We start from the raw sequence: 16,818 nt of genomic DNA, 5'->3' as shown, positions 1-16,818 counted from the left end.
ATTTTGATTGATCGCCAAAAGCTTGTGTGTTGGCAACCCTGAATAACATGCTAGTGGGAGGCTTGTGTGTGTGTGTGTGTGTGTGTGTGGCCTACTCAAGCGCGCCGGAAGCACCGGTGCAGGGGGTGCGAACGGGGGTGAAAAAAAGGGCAGTTGTTGACCACAACACCGACATGGCATCGCGCAGTGGTTCCCAAATGGGGGTACGTGAAGGCACTCCAGGGGATACGTGAGATTTTAACCCTTTCGAAGCCGATTGACGCAAAGTGCGTCAAAAAACACACCCTTTCTTCTCTGTTACATTGGTCCGCAACTGTTCTTAGCAGCGAGCCTTCATTGCGTGACAGAGCAGAAGTGGGGCTTTCCAACGAGATCACGCGCTTGTCTGTACGTTAAAGTATGAAGATTAAAAAAAATCATGAAATTAAATCAAATTGCATCATATTTACAGTCTCTGCGTTCACCTGCGCACCCATTACTCTCGTTTGAAACCCGTGAACGCATAAATATGGCATATCAGATGAAAGAGGAGGCACAGGGCTATCAATTGGTACCAAGTATGTCGATCCTTCTGGCTTATGAAAAAAGACGAAGTGACTGCAAAATAATAACGTCATGTACAAAAACCAACTGCACACCCATTACTCTCGTTTGAATTACTCGCGGACCTGTCATCGAATAGATATGCCACGCAGATGAAAGAGGAGACACAGAGCTATCATTTGATACCAAGTACATCCTTCTGGGTTATAAAACAGACGAAGTGACAGCAAAATAATAACTTCATATAGCTCTACTTACCTCACGTTTTTCTCTGTTTTTGTGGCAAAGCATGTTTATAATCCAACGCTATTGTGTGTTTCTCTATGGGAAAGAATGTTCATAATCCGGTTTTGAGATCCTAGCAAATTCCTGCATGGCATTCAATTCAAGGCTCACATTGCATCCCAATTTGTTTGACAAAGATCACCTTTTTTGCCTTTACTTTGTTCATGGCAATGCAGTAAAAGGCTTACACGTAAACTCGGGTCAAGTCATGTCAGATCAGTTCGTGTTACAGATATGGAGCGCAGAAAGGTCATTTTTAATCACTAATTAATGTATAACATGATTACAGTCAAACACAAAGGGAACAGGCACAGTTGGGTAACTAATTGTTGTTTTCTTACGGGGATAAACAGTGACAGGTTACCGGGGGACCTTTTACGCTTCAAAATGTAGCAAGTACTGTAGGTTACGTGCGTGCACAGGACATAAAATGGAGACTGTGATCATTATTATTGTAGGCTATAGACTACCTCCTTTATTCCTTAAATGGAAATTCAGGTTATGCTGGTGTGTCTGTGTCTGTCAATATCAGGCGCAGTTTATTTTAGCAGATTATTCATTTAGAATTTGTAGCCTAGATTAAATCACTCTGTGCGTAAAAAGACGCTACTTGCAGTCCAATCAGCTTGAATGAAACCACCGAAATTACTACACAGCACCTAACATAATGACAATTTTTGTTAGACTATTTTTAAAATTATTATTAGACTATCTTATATCGTAATATCCCACGTGAAAACGTGCGTGAATAGTTTTTGCACCCCCACTTTTAAACTCGTTCAGGCGCTGCTGGGCCTACTGCAAAAGCAGCAGGGAATGCATGCCTGTGAAGTGTGTGGTGTAGAAAAAGAGCATAATGCTTTGAATGAATCAACCTAGACATGTCACATTCCAGGAGGCTTTCTCATGCAATCAACGCCTTTATGCCACGCCATGCCATTCCACGCCAGACCCGGGCTAACCTGCCTCGCACCTCCCCTTTAAAAAACAACAGACCTTTTAACACTTTCTCACTACAAGTAATTAAATATGTAAGAGTTGATGATGGACCCACACACACACATGCTTTTAGCTGTGCATGTGCAGGTCCCTGGCAGGTGACTGGAAGGGTCGTGTGGCACCTGACTGAGGGCAGAGGTCAAAGTTCACATGCTGAGTGTTTTCACAGTGGGTTGAGGAATGTGACAACGCTGGTGAGTGGAAATAAAGCAATGAAACAGATGCACATATCACAAACATACACTTATAACACACACATGTTTCAAAGCAAAGGAAAGCAACACAACTCACACTGTTGTACACACACACACACACACACGTTCCCAAGGGTCTATTCCAAAGCTTTCTCACACACACTATTCATAACAGGCAGCTAATTAGGATGAGCACATACGTCTCCATACTGTCTATTCACTCTGGAGGCCCACGAATTAAACTGCTGCCAAGCTCCACTCACACACAACACACATGCCCACATTCATACCTTACACCCTCTACACACACACCCTCTCTCACTCACCATATACTTCAGACACACACTGAAAACCAGAACACATATAGCCGGGGATAGCACTATACTTGGTCAAATAAGAGGTGGATAAACTCTATTTCTGACATTTCAGAGGTGGATAAACTGTGTTTACCTGTTTTTAGCCTCCACTACAGCCCTGCATATAGCCCACCAACAACAGCGCTCACACATTCACACATCTCTGCATGTGTCATTGAATGGAATTGTGTGGTAGAAGCAGGCTTCACTCAGCCTCTTTTTCAGAGTACTGGGCCAAACTTATAACTGATAAGAAAGAAGACAAAAGACTGCACTTTGCATACAAATGTGTTTATTGCTTATTAGTTTCATGTTAACATTATAGCATGTGTTGAAATTAATACGTGATGAAATAATCTTTGGCCCGACAAAAGCATACAGAAAATGTATAGATAGCTGTTCATAGACACACCAGCAGTTTACAGTGAACTGAAATGTAAAAAAAAAGGTAATCTGGTTCAATCCATCCCACTCACTGTTGAGCCAATCTGTTATTCACAATGACTCTATATGGCTATTCATGTTCTGAGTTGCCTTAAATGGTAGCACTGCCAGTGATTTAAGCCTGATGGTGATGTTGTGTTGATCTGAGTTGCTGGCTGAGAAGACATGGAGCTCTGCAGATAGCAGTTGCCTCCGGACACAAATCTATCCCTGATCCGGCACGGATCTGGCACAGGTCTGGACTGGTCATACAGATGCGAGCATGGAGGCGATAGGGTTAACTGCAGTCCATCCGCTGTGAATACATAGGCACACTCTCATTCAGTGGATGTGCACTTAAAAAATCAATGACCGAAACAGCCAATTTTTTCCCATGCCCTGGTCCTGTCTCATGTCATGTTGACTGGTCTGCACCCCTACATACAGACACACACACAGATACATGCACACCACACACACACTCAGAGGCTGAATGACACACAGATGTACTCAGTGACTTGCACACACGTACCGAGATTCTGCAATTAACAGGACGTGATCTCCTTGTTGTCCAGAGGAAATTAAATAGATTAAAATCTTCCATGAATTTCCCCTTCAACAACATCCTCATCTGAGATTTGAGCTCAGTCGCATCCTTCATTCTACAATGTGTGTGTGTGTGTGTGTGTGTGTGCAGGCCCGGGTTGGAGAGAAATAATCAAAATATTAGACTTTTTGTATCACCCAATATAAGGCGAATCGTAGACTTTGCAAATATTATGCAAATATTGATAACAAAACTCAAGCTTTATCTGTGTATGCAGTAAAATTACCTCTTAATGTTTTTTTTGTAGACTCTGAGCAGCATATAAGCCAGTCCCCCACTGAAAATGATTTACTTTTGAAACAAAGTAAACATTATGATTTTAAAGTTATTTAATGTAAGAAAGAACAGACAGCAGTATATGATAAACCTATATGCCTTGTTTACTCAGAAGTGGGTGTAGTAATGGAGTAAATCACCACAAAACAGTCGTATGATACCCATGCAGAACATCATGTGTAAACAGTAGTTCGATATGCCTCTTTGTGGAAGAGTGGGATACATTTCAAATGTTTTATTTCTTTCTTTATGTTTTTGTTAACGTATCAACCTATCCTTGTGGAATAGTGGAATATTTTTTTAACTTCTCAGATTAAATGAATTATTAAATAACCTTTACAGATTTGTTGAATCATGGTACTAATAAAAACTACAGGAAAGTAAGCTGAACTGTTGCTTCATTTATCCAATTACATACACCATGGAAAAAGTGGGCCGGTCTTGGGCCTGAAACTCCCTTGCTGAAAAGTTGCCCCACTCTGGCCCTGTGTGTGTGTGTGTCGGTTTATGAATGTTATCTTACTGTAATGACTTGTCTCCTCAATCCTCATGCTAACCAAACCCTATGATGTGGCTGCAATGCAATGCTCAAACCAGCAGAGGGCAGGAGTGTGTTTGTTTAGTTGTCACTGAAGATGATTGACAAGAAAGCCACTTGCATTAGACATTAGAAGCTTTGTGTGTGTGTGTGTGTGTGTGTGTGTGTGTGTATGTGTGTGTGTGTGTGTGTGTGTGTGTCTGTGTGTGTGTGTGTGTGTGTGTGTGTGTGTGTGTGTGTGTGTGTGTGTGTGTGTGTTAGATACAGTTCTGGTATGGGGCAAACAGGGTATCGTGCTACCAAAGTGCAAAACGTTTTCGGTCCCATTCAGACCATCATCAGTGCAAACAATCAAAGAGGAGAAACGCCCTTAAATAGACTGTTTCTAGTTGACGCTAGATCTGACAATCAACTAGCCTAGTTTGGTTGAAGTGTGGTTGGCATTCTCTTACTGTAAACGGCACTGTCCACCTAATAGAAGGCTCTGTGTTAGATACAGAAATAATTGTTTTGCACTCTGTAGAAGTCTTTTTTTATAGTACCTCATGAGAAGGCGAGGAGTGTGGCTGGATGCTTATGTGTGTGTGTGTGTGTGTGTGTGATGCCAAAGGCACAGTAAGGGTACCGGAGGCCCTTTTTTCAGTTTCATCCCCCGCACATACTCACACACACAGCACATGACTACCCGTCTCCCCACTCCTGACCTTCTGCAAGTCTGTGTGTGAGATAAGTAAGGAGTGTATTGTGTGTGTGTGTTTGTGTGTGTGTGTGAGTGAGAGAGAGAAATGCTAGGGGTGGTATGTGTGCGTGTGTGTGTGGAGTATAATCACATGACAAACTGCAAACAGCACCCTCAGTTGCTTTGACTTTAGGGGGCCACACACTGTGGACTGTGGAATGAGACCCACCCCTCCCCTCCCAAGCACACACAAGCACACACACACACACACACACACACACACACACAGACCAGACACATAAACACAAACTGCCTTTAAGGGCCCCTATAGCCACAGAGGCCCTAACCACTGAGCTGCTGCTGTTTCAAGCCAGATGATTTAGGAGAGTTAGTGGAGGGATACTGTAAGTGAGTAACCTGTGTGTGTGTGTGTTAATGTAAAACTGTCTCTGTGTGCAAGGACGGGAGAGAGGGACAACACACTAACATTTGGTTTTGTTCAAAGTCCCCACTCCCTAATACCAGTCCATCTGGTTGAGTATAGACCAGAGCTGCATGACCCAGTTCAACGATGCAGATCCGGCATCAGCCACACGATGTGCAAATAGGACAAGCTAAGAAGCACACACAGGTGTGAGAGCGCTGTCTCAGTCCCCCATGCCATGTTATTCCACAGCCATACAGTCACAGGTGTTAACAGTGTCACTCTTAAAACGAATGTCTTGGAGACAACACAAACTGTGTTGTCCCTATCTGGACACAGAGATGTGTTAAAAGCAACGCAAGTTGTGTTGTTTTCAACACATTCATTTTAAGAGTGAAGTGGAGCTCAGTTCATGCAGTCACAGGTATGCTTTAACAGGAAGTGGAGATCAGTTTATGCAGTCACAGGCATGCTTTAACAGAAAGTGGAGGTCAGTTCACAGTAATTCACTCACTGACTGACATGAAGATGAAGACATTTCTGAAATAAGTGCGATTGTTTTGGATCATATAATATATATATATTATTATATTGGGGGGGGGTTGACAATATTCTATATTACTGATGGCAATAAGGTGGTAGGGGGCCCCCAAATCAAATCAAATTTGCTCTGGATAATGATGAAGCTGTATTTTGACATGGGAAATCTTACAGGGTTAGGATCTGTAACATTAGTCGGACAATTGACAGTGAGTCACTATAAGTCTAAGATTAACTGATCTTTCCTATTTCTGTGCCATTGTCTCATAGTGCATCTGTGAAATTGTGCTTTGTTGCGTTCTTGGATATTGTGTGTTTGCTTCTAACCTGGATGAGTCAGACCAGAATGCATCACTGTGTGTGTGTGTGTGTGTGTGTGTGTGTGTGTGTGTGTGTGTGTGTGTGTGTAATGAGATCGTGTCTGAGATGCAGGGACAGAAATAAAAGGAGGGAAATTACTTTGGCTGTTTATTGATAATATTGAATGTGATAAAAGCACAGTCTTATTATGCTATATCATTCATCAGAAATGAATGTTCTGTCAACATGGAGCTAAAAGACCAAAGCTGCCACTAATATACACAGGGAGAAACATGGACATTAACGCAGACAGCTGAGCAAAATGTTCTGACTCCCTTAGTAAATTGGCTGTGTATGTATGCAAGATACAGAGAACACAAAATGTGAAACAATACACCAATGAGCCATAATATGGTTATTGAATTTAGCAGACACTTTTGTCCAAAGTGACTTACAAAATAAAACAATACAATAGTTAAAAAAATAGTACTATACAATAGTTAAAAAAACAGTTAAGAGTGTAAGTAAACAGTTTTTAAAAGCTGGTAAGACTACATTAAGGTAGCAATAATAGCAATAATGTCAACACAATATTAATGATCAATAATGAAAATAAACAAATACCATAAATATGCAAATCATAATTCATAATTACGACTTAATAATAATTAAGACTTAATATTAATTAAGTCTATGCTGAACAGATACTCTTTAGAATAGATCTTTAGACCCCTAATAACATCTAATAACATTATCACCACTGATAGGTGTGGTGAATAACACTGATTATCTCATTATCATGCCAGCTGTCTGTGGGTGGGATATATTGTAGTGTTTGGCACGGTGTATCGATTCTAAAAAGGTATCACGATGCCTTCACGCAAAAAACGATACGATTTCCGACGTTTTTAGAATCGATACTTTATTAAAATAATAAAGTTCTGCGTCTGTGTAAACTGCTGCTCTCATTGCTCCTTGCACGCATCTAGGCAAGTGGGCGTGTCAAGCACGCATCTCTGAGTGAGTGAGTGCGCAGCTAACGTCAACATAGTTCTTTGCCGACAGTAGGCCTACTCTGCCTTGTGGATAAAACAAAAGGTGAAGTGAAATCTGGAACTATATGGGATACATCGGGAATAGTGAAGGCAAGCCATCAGGGGGAATAGTGAAGGCAAGCCATCAGGTACACAGAGGCCCGTTTGTAAAATATGTTTCAAAGTCATTTATAAGCAGTAGCCTAGGCTACGCATGGCTAAACATCTTGCAGACATATCCCAGCATTAAAGAGTTCAAAGAACGACAGGTTAACGAATATGCTATAGAAAACACGACTACATGGTTAGTGCCAAGTTATTCTCTTCTGCTTTAGTCTAGCCTAAGTGAAACGAGTATGGTTCTCTGGGATAAAGCGAACCTTCCTTCATCAATGAATTTTGACGAGACATAACGAGCTGTAGCCTAATCATAGGGTGCTAACGTGATGGAAGCGCAATGTTCACGTCAGAATATCATTACCATAACTTATAAACAATCTATTTCATGTTCGGTCAGTACTACTGGTAATATTTGTCATGGCATGTAGACTGCAATTTGTTCAATAATTATTGCCCAGATGTTGGATAGGCTACCCGAAATGCGCTAATTAAAGCCCACAGCATATTACCACCAAAGCGTGTTGAGTCCTAATAACGGCTTATTGTTACGTGGTAGCAATGTTATCAAAGAAATAGACGTAATGTAGGAATGCACACAGATATATTGCAACAGGTAATGGTGTAAGCCTATCTGACGAAGACCTGAGTGGTTGGAACGTCGTACTTGTACACTGGGCGCAAAGAAGACTATCCTCACATTTTTCCCTTTGCAACTGTCAAAGAAATCTGTCAAAGAAATCCCATGAACACGGGAAGGCCTAGGGTAGCCTATACTTTACATCAGATGGCCTAAAGATTAGGCCCCTCTGCATAGCATTCAGTGATTTGCATGCAGTAATTTCAACACTGACCTTGATCTAGCCTATTTTGGCTATTTAAAGCTACTTTATTGCCAAAACACAATGTAAATGAACTATAACGAACAATAAAGGACTTAATCACACAAAGTAGGCCTACTATTTTACTGACTATAAAAAAATAATTATTATGTAGGAAGTTTAGAATTTTAGAACCCAGAATTGACCTGCACACTACAAAAGTGCACTGAATTCAACACAAATGACCCAATTCACTTGGAGGAGGTATGAGTCCTTTCTTTTCCAGATATCTTAGGATTTCACTGTAGTATCGTTTCAGTATCGAGCATCGTGATATTTATGGCAGGTATCGTATCGAAGTCATAATTTTGGTATCGTGACAACACTAATATATTGGGCAGCAAGTGAACATTTTGTCCTCAAAGAAGCAGAAGTGTGATGTGATGTGTTAGTGATGTGTTAGAAGCAGGAGAAATGGGCAAGCGTAGGAGCGACTTTGACAAAGCCCCAATTGTGATGGCTGGACAATTAGGTCAGACCAACTCCAACACTACAGCTCTTGAGGGGTGTTCCCGGTCTGCAGTGGTCAGTACCTATCAAAAGTGGTCTAAAGAAGGAGAAGCGGTGAACCAGCAACAGGGTTATGGGCGGTCAAGGCTCACTGATTCATGTGGGGAGCGAAGGTCGACCCGTGTGGTCAAATTCAACAGATGAGCTACTGTAGCTCAAATTTCTAAAAAAAAGTTAATGCTGGTTCTAGTAGAAAGTTGCCAGAACACATACTGTAGTGCATCACAGTTTTGTTGTGTATGGGGCTGCATCAGAGACTTTCAAATGAGGAGACACAGCACTCAAAAAACCCTTAAAAATGCATGGGGGTAGTTTGTAACGCCAAAATGGCAGTTGTCTACACCTCTCCCACCCCTTCTGCGGCAAAACGTCGACATGTGAATGCATTGAGCCAATCATGCTGTGTGTTGTGAATACATTGAGCCAATAATCTGGTGTGTTGTGAAGACATCGTGCCAATCTTGTGTTGTGATCTCGCCACTGGAGCAAGGTTGGTGTCGTGAAGCCTTGCACACGCACATTTCTGCCGAAATAGATGCCCGATAAGTGCCCAAAAAGCGTTGCAATATGGCTGCCGAGTGGAGGGACTTGCCTAAAAGGACTTTGGCCAAAGATTGTTAAGGCGGAGCAAGATATTTCATCAGGAGCCACTTCCGGGACCCCGGATCGCACGAGGGGGGGGTCAAAATCCCCCTTTATACAGAGCAGAGGCAGCGACTGCTCCATTGAAGTCTATGGGCATAGCTCAGAATTTCACCACATATGCTAAGGTCTTGGTTCTATAGAGTTAGGAATGTGAATTTCGGGCACATTTTCATGATCCTCAAACCCTTCTGAACATTTTAGGTACATTTTTAGCATTTTTGAGTAATCCAGTCTGGAGAAAATCAACCTTATATCAGGTGTGCGCCGGTTATTTATGCCGCTGCTGTTGGCCGGTTGCAACTTACGCTCGTCAATACGTCATCGACACGCCTCTTTATGCAGACAGGATTCGATCCCCATTTCACGCCCATAGACATGAACTATCTTGCTCCGCCTTAACAATCTTTGCTTTGGCTGCGTAGCCACAGGCCAGTCAGGGTGCCCATTCCAGCCCCCTGTCCACTGCTGAAAGCGCCAACAATGAACACATCAGAACTGGACCACGGAGCAATGAAAGAAGACGGCCTCGTCTGATGAATTACGTTTTCTTTTACATCATGTGGATGGCCAGTATTCCCTGAAGGCAGTGGTCTCTTTCTGCAGGATAATTTGCCCTGCCACAAAGCAAAAATGGTTCAGGGTGGTGTTGACTTGGGTGCATGTGTGTCGCTAACCTGGGTAGCACATGGCACTATAGGAGGAAGGCAGGCCGGCAAAGGCTGTGTGATGCTTTGGGCAATGTTCTGTTGGGAAACCCTGGGTCCTGCCATTTATGTGGATGTTCCTTTGACACAACCACCTACCTAAGCATTGTTGCAGACCATGTACACGCTTTTATGGAAACAGCATCCAAATCCCCCAAGATCTCAATCTAATTGAGCATGCATCTGTGGGATGTGCTGGACAAACAAGTTGGATCCATGCTTTGGGCAATGTTCTGTTGGGAAACCCTGGGTCCTGCCATTTATGTGGATGTTCCTTTGACACAACCACCTACCTAAGCATTGTTGCAGACCATGTACACGCTTTTATGGAAACTGCATCCAAATCCCCCAAGATCTCAATCTAATTGAACATGCATCTGTGGAATGTGCTGGACAAACAAGTTGGATCCATGGAGGCCCTACCTCTCAACTTAGAGGACTTAAAGGATCTGCTGCTAACGTCTTGGTGCCAGATACCAAAACACACCTTCAGAGGTCAAGCGGGAGTCCATGTCTTGACGGGGCAGGGCCATTTTTGCCGCTAAAGGGGGACCTAGACAATATTAGGCAGGAGGTCATAATGTTATGACTGGTGTACCAAAATAAGTAATCAAATACAGCAAACAAAAATTTAAACTTTTAAGAAAAATAAGAAATAATGCATTTTTAAAGACATCTCTTTTGTGTAATTTGTTACTTTGCTACTACCAAATCTAAGGAGGTAAAATTTAATGAATGCTTTTGAATGTTCATCATAGCACTGAAAGAAAGATGAAGCGGAACCCACTCCTGATCACCAGTCTAACATACTTTAGTTTGTTCCATACGGCTCATCTCTGTGACTGAGAGGTATAGGTATAAGTATAAGTATATATACTCTTTTGATCCCGTGAGGGAAATTCGGTCTCTGCATTTATCCCAATCCATGAATTAGTAAAACACACCCAGCACACAGTGAACACACAGTGAGGTGAAGCACACACTAATCCCGGCGCAGTGAGCTGCCTGCAACAACAGCGGCGCTCGGGGAGCAGTGAGGGTTTAGGTGCCTTGCTAAAGGGCACTTCAGCCGTGCCTACTGGTCGGGGTTCGAACCAGCAACCCTCTGGGTTAGCGCTAACCAGTAGGCCACGGCTGCCCCCTCAGTTCTAGTAAACCAGTTGGTCCTGATTCAGAGTTGTGTTGGATGCTGCTCCACCAGACAGGCTTGGTGGCCACGCTCGCAGCAGATTGGCGGATTGGTTTCCATGGTGATGTCAGTTTTGCGAATTGCCTGTGAGAGAGCAGTCCCTGCCTTTTAGGGTTCACCGGTATCGGATGAGGTGACCCATCTCATTCACAGTAGCTCAGTGTCTCTTCCTCTCTCTCACTCTCTTTATCTCTCCCTCTCTCTCTCAAATCAAATCAAATCAAATGGGTTTTTTATTTGCATAAATTAATAGTCATTGTTGACAAAGCTAGGTATAACAAGTTATATATCAATATTGGTATAAATATAAAATAAATCATTAAAGAAAAATTATTCTACCCCCCCCCCCCCCCCCCCCCCCACACACACACACACACACAAACACACATACACACACCCCTTCCTCTCTTTCGGCAATAATCTGATACATGTAAACTCAGGGCATTGCTGTAAAAGAGCTTGATGCTCAGTCAATTTCTCCTTGAATAAAAAATGGTTGATGATGTGATGATGATTTAAAATAAGTATTTCAAATACAAAATAGCATTCTATCATTTGTATTTTATTTTGTTGAAGAAAATGGCTTTGTATTTTGTATCAAAATATTGATACTGCCAAATATTTTGGTAAAACCAATAGCCTACTTTTGGTGACATAAAGGTGCAAAACAATGAATATTCAGATTCAGGAAGATGATCCAGTGCAAGATGAGTAACTTGTAGGTTGCTCACCAGGGACAGACTGGGACAAAAAATCGGCCCTGGCATATTTGGCCCAAGCGACCCTTAAATCGGTCAGGCACACCTAATTAAATACATAATCCTTGCATTACTCTTAAATATGCATATCTTTTCAACTAAGTGACGTGGATCGCTGAAAGTGGGCGCATTTAGGCCTCATTGGCAATCACTCAGAGGCCAAAACCTGCAGCAGTCATTGTAAACCAACAGTAACAGGTCAGGTTAGATTATACCTGCTCCATCACTTAGTTCTTGTTATCATGTAGCCCAGGCTACACTCTCCACCAGCTGCTCAATGTCCCTCTGTACCTTTGTATCATCCGCTCTCCCCATGTAAAACGCCACAACTACAGCCTTCCTCCACATGGGTTCCAGATTGGAGAGGAACTTCCTGACAAGCATAACGAGAGCTGGCTCTTATCTGTAAACTAGATGTACAAAATATGACCGCCGCTCAGTCCTGTACATCCATTCAGCGAAAATAAATCATATTAAAGAATTTGTCTCATCTTCTACTCCATCCCCCACTCTTGAAACTTTTGTGTATGCTTGATTGGAATGTGTGTTTGCGGGCCGCACACAAAGTAGCCTACTGGCGCTGCAAAGGTGAATAGATTTGTAGCACTTGCCAAAAAATGTGTAGCATTGTTATAAAACCTTTAAAATATCTAAACAATCACAAGTAGGGCAGTTCATCACAGTCCATCCATTGCAACTGGACTGATGAAAGGTACACCTGTAGGCTACATTGTAGGCTATTTGGGAAAAGCAGAAGGTAGCAGCATAATGTATTTATTTATTTATTATTAAACAAAACAATCCCTGTCAGTTCCATGCAGTTTTCAACAGCTATCAAGGAGAGAGGTCATGTCATGGATTTTTGTGAATGTTTCTTCTTCTACATATGCATAAGTTTAGTCATCTAGTTCATATGATATCGCTTTAGGTAACACTTTATTTTAATGTGTCGCTGTTACAGTGTACCTACCTAATTAGGTACAGTGGTACAACCTGTGTAACAACATGTACTATCAGGTACTATCATTGTACTTGCATTATGTATTTGTGGGTACCTACATATAGTTGTTACATTGTAATACTGAGTGCTTTTACAAAACTTTGCCAATTTGCCTACATTTTCATCAGAGGCAAAGAGCTGACCTGAGACCTGCTGGATGGGGTAAATCGGGTCATGATAGATTTGATATACAAAGCATGCTTAGCTCCAGTCAAGGCCTCATTGTCTTCAGTGTACATGTAACAGCTGTGCTGCTACAACCTTGTTACTCTTTGATACAGTGGAACAAACTGGAACAGGTCTTGTCTTGGAACAGGTCTACTAATTCACATGTACTGTGTGGTGTAACAGCAGACACGTTGTAAGTACTTAACTGGTACACTTTATTTTAATGGGTTTATTCCACTGTATCAAAAGAGTAATAAATGTGTACCAACACAGTTGATACATGTACGATGTCTTGGAATAGGTCTACTAATTCACTACATAGTACATATATCAACTGTGTTGGTACACACTTATTGCTCTTTGATACAGTGGTATAAACCCATTAAAATGAAGTGTACCAGTTAAGTACTTACAATTACATATTACATGTATGTTGTGTCATTGGTGTCTTGGAACATGTCTGCCATTACCCTACATACTGTAGTACATGTATCAACTGTGTTGGTACACATTTATTACTCTTTTGATACAGTGGAATAAACCCATTAAAATAAAGTGTACCAGTTAAGTACTTACATCTACATATATACATCCTGTCAATTATGTTATGCATCCTGTAATTGATGTGTTGAAACGTGTCTGCTGTTACACCACACAGTACATGTGAATTAGTAGACCTGTTCCAAGACAAGACCTGTTCCAGTTTGTTCCACTGTATCAAAGAGTAACAAGGTTGTAGCAGCACAGCTGTTACATGTACACTGAAGACAATGAGGCCTTGACTGGAGCTAAGCATGCTTTGTATATCAAATCTATCATGACCCGATTTACCCCATCCAGCAGGTCTCAGGTCAGCTCTTTGCCTCTGATGAAAATGTAGGCAAATTGGCAAAGTTTTGTAAAAACACTCAGTATTACAATGTAACAACTATATGTAGGTACCCACAAATACATTATGCAAGTACAATGATAGTACCTGATAGTACATGTTGTTACACAGGTTGTACCACTGTACCTAATTAGGTAGGTACACTGTAACAGCGACACATTAAAATAAAGTGTTACCCAGCTTTATTGTCAATGCACAAATTAAATACCAGTAGTCTAAAACAAAATGCCGTTTTACCCAGTGCAAATAACTGACATGTCCAAAAGGGCCTTCATGAAATGCGTTGCTAGACTGTTCATTCACATTTTAACGGGCCAAGTTGAAGAGCTACTGTCCGTTATTGTTTGTGCAAATAATATGCGATATATGAGGTCCATGGTTAGTCTGGCTTTCGCCAGACCAAGCTCAATCTTTTAAGAAATCGAAAAGGAATCGCCGGCAGATCAGATCAGAGTTCACCCGATAGAAAACGTGTTTTTTAATCGCATAGACTACTACTACCAAGCTGGAATCAAAGCACATCGACTCCCCTCTCACACCCTAAACACGCACTTCGAACAAACAAAAAACGTCTCAGTCTCACGGTATAGCCATATATGGAAGCATATGAGTAGCTTTATTCAAATGAGAATGCAATCTGCAATATGCAATTCAAAAAGACATTACATTATGCAATTGACAATTCATTATGCAATTTAATATTGCAATTTGCAATAATATCCAACAAATTGTATTTTAATCTGCAAAGTGACAATGAAATCCTAAAATCAATTCCAATAATTTTGGTTAAAAAATAGAATAAACATGGATTGAATTGCATTCCATTTTGCCATGGTACTTCAGTCTCAAAATTCAAATGGCAATTCATTTTGCATTTTAATTTTCAATATTCAGTTTCATCATTTAACAATTCGTCAATTTGTTTTGCAATTTAATATTTAAAATGCAATGTAAGATTGCATTTTAAAAACATATTTGGCAAAACTGTCAATGCCAGCCTGAAAAGATTTTGGATTATTTTGGGCAAAACGTTTTGCCATCGTTTTGAGGCATTTTATTCAAATGGAAAAGAAATAGCGCCCCCCGTGATTGCATTGCACTTTAGTCACGCTCTTTGTGTTGCAAAATTCAAATGGCCATTCAATCTGCCAAACGCATTGCAATCTGTCAAGTCACTCGTCAAGGCGGGAACTAGGCTACGTCACTTCCGTGTTTACGTCTTACCCAGTTAGCGCTTGCAATGGAGGAGTTTGCAGCTGCACTAAGGTCTCTGGCTGATTATGTAGAACACCACCGTGTCAACGAGTCTGACTCAACAGACAGATTACTGACAGAGTGGACGACAGAGTGGGCTATCTAGCCCTACTTGTCCGATTTGATGTCAACCTGGTCCGTTCAAAGATTTCTGAGGCCTTACAGCTAATGGGCGCTAGCCGGTGGGGAGACCTTCTGTGGATACCACTGGAGGGAGTAGAGGGTTACCTCTCCTATTAGGGAGATCGCGGAGCTCTTTGGAGTTCACAGGACAAGTAGGGCTAGATCGCCCACTCTGTCGTCCATTGTCGTTAGTTAGGCTAAAACTCACACAGCCTTTCCTTGCCCTGCTCTCTCTCTCCCTCACACACACACACACACACAACGGAGACTCCCCTCCGTGGTCTGGCTAGCCTCATAAGTGGACCGGGGGGTGCGGTCGCTCCGGGCCCACGTTTGGCCAAATCTATCTCGCTGTATACGATGCTTATTTGTAGGCTACTGATTGCTGGGGGGAGGGGGTGCTACTAAAGATGCCGCTGGTTGGCAAAGTTATCAGCAGCAACATAAGAGCCTTAATAATGTAAGAACACAGCTGGGTCTCGCAGACACTAGGCCTACTCGCGGTCACGGTTAACATTATTCATCAACTGTGACATGATATGTTTGCGCCGCCAACACCTCCCACCCAAAAAAAAATGTGCCCCCTTGAAAATCGCAAATGCCCCCTCTGTCACTGTACTCTACAGCCGGGTCTGTCGGCCAGAGACTGCAAACTCCTCCATTGCAAACGCTAACTGGATAAGAAGACATTAACACGGAAGTGACGTAGCCTAGTTCCCACCTTGACGAGTGACTTGACAGATTGCAATGCGTTTGGCAGATTGAATGGCCATTTGAATTTTGCAACATAAAGAGCGTGACCAAAGTGCAATGCAATTTTTATTTTTTAACCAAAATTATTGGAATTGATTTTAGGATTTCATTGTCACTTTGCAGATTAAAATACAATTTGTTGGATATTATTGCAAATTGCAATATTAAATTGCATAATGAATTGTCAATTGCATAATGTAATGTCTTTTTGAATTGCATATTGCAGATTGCATTCTCATTTGAATAAAGCTACCCATATGCTTCCATAGCCATAGGCAAAACTGTATTGGACCGGTGTAACGTTGGTACTAAATCATCCATCGCAAATAATGATTTTTCTAGCACGTGCAACAAATATGTGTAGGTACAGCCCTGCCCTGGATACATCTCTCAACGTGCGCTCTAAAAAATTTGTTTAAATGGAGATGTAGATCACTCGTATCACCGGTGCGTTAATAAATCTACATTGCGGCGAGTTGACACAAATTATTCACTTTGACGAATTTATGTAGTTTCAGTCCTAGTTACTTTACTTTGAGCCATGCTCTTCCCTACTTGAATCACCTTTGAAAATGTTCAATAATCAAATTGGCCTCCATCACTCAACCAATGCTAACGGTAACATTATT

This window comes from Alosa sapidissima, chromosome 11 (assembly GCF_018492685.1).
Source record: "Alosa sapidissima isolate fAloSap1 chromosome 11, fAloSap1.pri, whole genome shotgun sequence".
NCBI lineage: Eukaryota > Metazoa > Chordata > Actinopteri > Clupeiformes > Clupeidae > Alosa > Alosa sapidissima.
Note: the sequence above shows the minus strand (reverse complement) of the source record.